We start from the raw sequence: 6,227 nt of genomic DNA on the forward strand, positions 1-6,227 counted from the left end.
TGGAGAGAATAATTCTTAAGGAACAAAATTGAAAAATTAAGAATAATAAAATAGGATAATAATATAAAAAAATTATGCTCCTATGCTCAATTTATCAACGGCGAGTACAAAAAAAAAAAAAATAATGTACAAAATGATAAAATTGAATACACTTCTTAAAAAATAAGGATCACAATGAGACCAAGCTAATCATTATCAAGAACTAAATGAAAGTCTTTTTAGGCACAAAGTAAAAGAAAAAATAAATAATATTTTTCTTTATTTAAACCAAAATAATTGTAAATGATAGAATGGAGACAAATGGAAAATTAAATAATTTATGACTGTAAATATATTTAAATAAAAGTTAAACTTAATGTCTATCAAGAAAGCGAAATGATAGAGGTATCTAACTCGTTATTGTTAAAAAATAATAAAATCTTCCATTTTGATTAGACATAATTTGGATGAAAGCATGAACATTTGAATTTAATCAAACAACAAGCATCGTAGCACTGACCGCATCAGCGTGTTAGTGTTAGGTATGATTTCTCTTCTCCAATCTCAATAAGTAAAAGAAGCACAAAGAGGGGGAGTTGGAAAAGGGAGTACTTAAAAAAAATTAACATTTTTATTTTGCATTGTATGGATAAGATAAAAAAGTTCTAATTCATGTTCTTATTGATCAAAAGAGAAAGCATCACCAACAAATGAGAAATATAATCAGAGTAGGTTATGATTGAGAGATATTGAAGAGGAATAGATTAAATTTTATAAAATAATATCCATAATTAAAAATAAATTTAATTTGTTAAAAAAAGAGCTTCTATCCATTGAAATCCTAATGAGATCTTTGCCAAATCCAAAGTTTTGATAGATGGAGATCATGTAAATATTTAATCACGTGAGTCATACTCTTTTCTATTCTCTTAAAAAAATATATTTAATATATTAAAAATAATGATGATAATTTTTAGATATGAGATCTTTGCCAAATCCAAAGTTTTGATAGATTGAGATCATGTAAATATTTAATCACGTGAGTCATACTCTTTTCTATTCTCTTAAAAAAATATATTTAATATATTAAAAATAATGATGATAATTTTTAGAGAATAAGATTGTGTATTTTTTTTAATCATGCGGACCATATTTTTTTTATTTTTAAAATATATATATACATTAAAAATAATGAATGCCAATAAAAATTGAGGTCCTAGGCATTGACTTTAATCTTCTATTTTCTTTAAAAAAGAAAATTTTGATTATTGATTTGTGAAAAGCTCAGAAGATTTGTTATTACATTCTGCTGTGTGCTTGTAGTTAGATTTTTGTTGCCACAACCATTCATTTCAGTCTATCTAAGTTGCACAACAAAGTTAGTTTGAATAATAACAGAAATAACTGAATATCTCTTTTGTGCGAAAATAGATTAATCAGCTTGATTGGATTGTTAGCATGCCTAGATGAACTAACCCAACCTGAACCTATCAGCTCAGTTTGCTCGGTACACCTGACTCATCCGACCAATTCAACCCCCTCAACCAGCATGATTTGTCCCACAATGTGACCTCGACCTACTCAGCTTACTCGACCTACTTCACCCTCATGGCATGCCCAAATTGATTGTCTCACTCAAAGCATGGATAAACAACTGAACGATTAAGGGTGGCAAGTTAGCAACCCTACCTTGTTTGTTTTTTTTCATAAAAAAAGTTGGACAATGAAATCTAAACTAAAATACCTTAATTTGTATATATTTATTATGATATAAAATTTATGTGGGGTAAGCCGGTTGCAATGCAGAAATTAAATTTATCACGTAACCATTAGCTATGCATATTTGTGTTATTTTATTTCTTATTTCATTTATGTATATGGGTGGGTAGGGGTGTTAAGTCGGATTCCGTTTGTTTTTTATTTTAAAATTTATAAATTGTTAAATTGACTAAATTAAAATTTCATCAATTCACTATTATATTGTAAGCAATTGACTAATGTATCTGTATAGTAATTATTCAACTCAATGGATGATTTAACTATTCAATATCGGTTGACAGATGATGCCATCAATTAATCCGTTAATTCAGTAATCAATCAAATTAATTGATTTTATATTAGTTCAATTTATCTTTAAAAAAAGTGTATTTTAATTTGTTGATTCAATCGGTTATGTTTAGAACTGATTACCCACACCTAATAATAATTATCTGCCAATTTAAATGGTTGGCACTAGATCATAAAGTTTTAACTACTGGGGTTAATAAGAAATTTTTAAATTTATATTTTTATGATAATTTTCTAATCTTGCCCTTATAATATTTAAGGTACCAATTTAGGCTTTTATAATTTCTTAAAGTATTAAGATTAACACATGTAGAATTTTTTGATTTTTCAATTTGATCTTTTAATTTTTAATTTTCATCCTTTAGTATATCATATATTTCTAAAGGACATGTATCCGCTAAGATTGTTTTCAATTCTAAAACTTCTTTTTTCAAATTAGTATTTTTAGAGTTAAGCTTATATAATGATCTACTCATAGATTTAATACATGAATACAAAGTGTCAGGAGGTAATAGACATACCTCACTTAACAGATCCGATTTGAAGTTGGTTACGTCCTCACTACTGCTTTCTTTCGTTGTGACTCCTCCTTCATCTATGCTCTGCTCTTGGTGACTTGCCATCAGTGCTAGTCCAACATATTACTCTAATTCAGATTCTGATGATGTATCGTCCCAAGTTGCCTTCAATATCTTGTGCTTGACCCTTTCTTGTTGTCCTTCTTTTTCAGCTTTGGACAATTATCCTTGATGTGTCCTTCTTCATTGCGATTATAGTATTTTACCTTTCTTGGTTTTCTTTTCTTGACCTTCACTTGATTAAATTTATTAGATCTAAAAAATTTCTTAAATTTCCTTACTATAAATATTGCTTCGTCATCGTCGAGGGAAGTGTCGGCGTCTGATTCATCCTTCTTGGCTTTTAGGGCAATATTGTTTAACTTTTCTATTTCTTTAGTATCTACACATCGAGACTCATAAAGTTCGAAAGTAGAAAATAGATTTTTAAGCATACTTACCTTGAGATCCTTAGAGATGTAGTATGCATCTACTAAAGCTGACCACTCTGGAGTTCTCAGAAAAGCGTTAAGTGCGTATCAGATAGAATCTTGGTTCGTTACCGATTCTCTGAGATTGTTGAATTGGGTGATCACTTCTTTGATCTTCGCATGAAGTTATGCTACCTTTTCTCTCTTGTTCATCCGGAGGTTCGTTAGTGGGCTCGGAGGATATCCCGTTTCGCTAATTTGGTTTTTAAAGTACCCTCGTGAAGTTCCAGGAATTTTTTCCAAAGATCTTTGGCGGAGTTGTAGCTTCCGATCCAGCTAACCTCCTGGGGCAGAAGAACACTAACTAGATGGAATTCTACTTTTTCCATTAGCCACGAAGTTGTTTTGTTCCTTCTTTGTCCACGTGTATTCTTTATCGGCTCTGTGCTGATCCTTAGGTGCTATAAAACCATACTTTATAATTAACAAAATTTCAAAGTCAGTTTTGAAGAATACCTCCATACACTTTTTCCATGTCATGAAATTTCCCTCGAATCTCAGTGGGTAGATGCTAGATTTGACCATTTTTTGTGCTTCGGATGGCGGTTAATCCTTCTGAAGCGTCCTAGCTCTAATACCACTTGTAGGATCCGTGCGGCCAGCAAGAGGGGGTGAATTACCCTGAAAATAAATTTAAACTTTTCTCGTCCCTTTCAAACTGAATTAGAGAAACACTTGCTTGTAAAAGAATTAATTAAAATAAACTAATTAATGAAAGAAAGAGATGTTAGTTTAGCAAGGTCGACAAGAGGGGGGTGAATTGCCTATATAAAAAAATAAATTCCTTCTCATTCTTTTGTTTTGATCAACAACATAATAATAATAAATAAAATAATAAAACTGAACAAAAGTAAGAGGATAATCTATTTATTTGGTTACAACTTAGGTGGTTGTTAATCCAAGGTATTGAAGAAAGCTCCACTTGAAAAACTCTGTTGAAGGCGGAATACTCTCTTACAGACGTTTACAGCTCACAGAATAACTAGGAAGTGAGTACATGACTTGTAGTTCAGTTGTACTTTCTTTCCTTGGTCCAGGGGTTTTTTTATAGCCCCTGAAAAATCTTATCCGAGGCTAGAAGACGCCTTCAACAAGGCTTTATCTTTACTAACAGTTAATTTTGCTCAGTCCAAGGCGCTTTCAAAGGGTTAAAGACGCCTTCTATGGGTGGTTGAAGGTGCCTTCCCACAGAAAGGCGTGGAGGGGCCTCCAACCTCATTGAGGGCGCCTCCAGCAGCTCCGCAACTCCCCTTTGGCTCTTCTGCTGCTCCGATCGCCTGGGTGATTTCGTCCATCCGGAATTGGGTTCACCCGGACCCATCTTTCGACCTTCTCCTTGAGCAATCTTCCTCCCTAGCTTCTCATCCATCAGACCGCTGTGCATGTCCTTCTCGTCCATCGGTGCACTCTTTCACAACATCTCATCCTTAGGATGCACCGAGCCCGTCAACTCCCTTCCCGTGCCATCCTTCCCACTAGCTGCGTCTTTCGTTCGACTTCTTGTGCTCCTAAACTCCTGCACACTTATACACAAGGATCAAACGCAATAAGACCTAACTGAACTTGGTTGACCACATCAAAACTACCCCGAGGTATGTACAAGATACACATAATTTACTTGGTTCGTAATCGAAAAAGATTGGTAATCGAAGACTATGAAAAGTTCACTAGAATTCTCCTTCGGTCGGAGTAACCTCTTACAACATTGACAGCTCACAATCAAAGTAGTAGAACAGAAAAACAATTCAAGTACAAGTGTTGATCTCTACTACTGAGACCAGAGCTCTATTTATAACCTACTGGTCAAATATGACCGTTTACAGATGTGGTAGCTTCGAGCGCCTAAGCGTGGATAAAATTTTATCCATGTCGCAATGATTCTCAATGGCTTGCAATAGAACAACCTTTCGGGTCTGGGCACCTAGACCGCTCCAGACGCCCGGACTGTGCTAATATAGCTCATTCGAAGCGTCGTCAAGGGAGGCGCCTTTGGGCTGCCCCAAGGGGTCTAGGCGCCCGGAGCAGTCCGAGCCGCTGGAGCATTCCAAGTGTCTGGAGCTGCTCCAAGCACCTGAAGTTGTTAAACTTTGTTGGCTGCTCATTTCTCCTCCATTCTGGCTTCGTTCGCGTGGGTGATTTCGGTCATTCGGAATAGGGCTCACCCGAACTCATTTTCCGGCCCCTCCTTTCTCTCCGGCTTCTCGTCCCTCGGAAATGACACATGCTTCCTTCTCGTCCGCCAGCGCACTCTTCCGCAGCACCTAATCCCTCAGACGCACCGAGCCTATTGACTCTCTCCCATGCCATCCTTCTCGCTAGCTGAGTCTTTCGCTCAACTTCTTGTGCTCCTAAGTTTCTGCACACTTAGACACAAGGCATCAAACTTATACAGGACCTAATTTAACTCGGTTAACCACATCAAAACTATCTCAGGGTACTAATAAAAAGGGTTCTTTGGCCTTGACAACATATATCTGGACGTGGTGAGATGATAGCACGTTAGGAAGACTTAGTCTAAGTATGTCCGAATTGGATAAAGAATATCCTAATTGGTGCATTCAATTAAAACCGAGTTTTATACTAAGTTAGTTAAGTGTTCAATTTCTTAAATTGGATTTGTCTAAGGAAGTGGTCGTGGATCTGATTAAAAAGGCTCCTATGCCTCACCATGACCTTGAAGTCATGTCTAGAAATATCCACTTAATTGACTAAAGTCTAAACTCGAATCTAACTTAAGGTCAAACAACCCTCCCCAATTTAAACTTAATCTCAATCAAGTAAAATTGAAAATCATCTCATTAAACTCAAAAGACAACTAATCAAGTAAAATTGAAAATTATCTCATTAAACTCAAAAGACAACTATATATTCTATGCATTAAGACATGTAAAATGGGTGAGATGATAAGGATAATTAAATTCAATATATAAATCCTAGACCTCTAAGACACATGGGAATGTTTTCCTTGTGGTTAACAAGGATATCCTAAGAATGTGTCAGGTTAAGGGTGAAATTATTAGAAATAAAACTTGACTAGTAGTTAAAGGATTTAGTCAAATAGAAGACCTAGATTTATGATGAAATCTATACACTAGTAGTTAGACTTGAGTCCATTAGAATGTTGCTAGCTTAT

Source organism: Zingiber officinale, chromosome 3A, assembly GCF_018446385.1.
Source record: "Zingiber officinale cultivar Zhangliang chromosome 3A, Zo_v1.1, whole genome shotgun sequence".
Classification (NCBI taxonomy): Eukaryota; Viridiplantae; Streptophyta; class Magnoliopsida; order Zingiberales; family Zingiberaceae; genus Zingiber; species Zingiber officinale.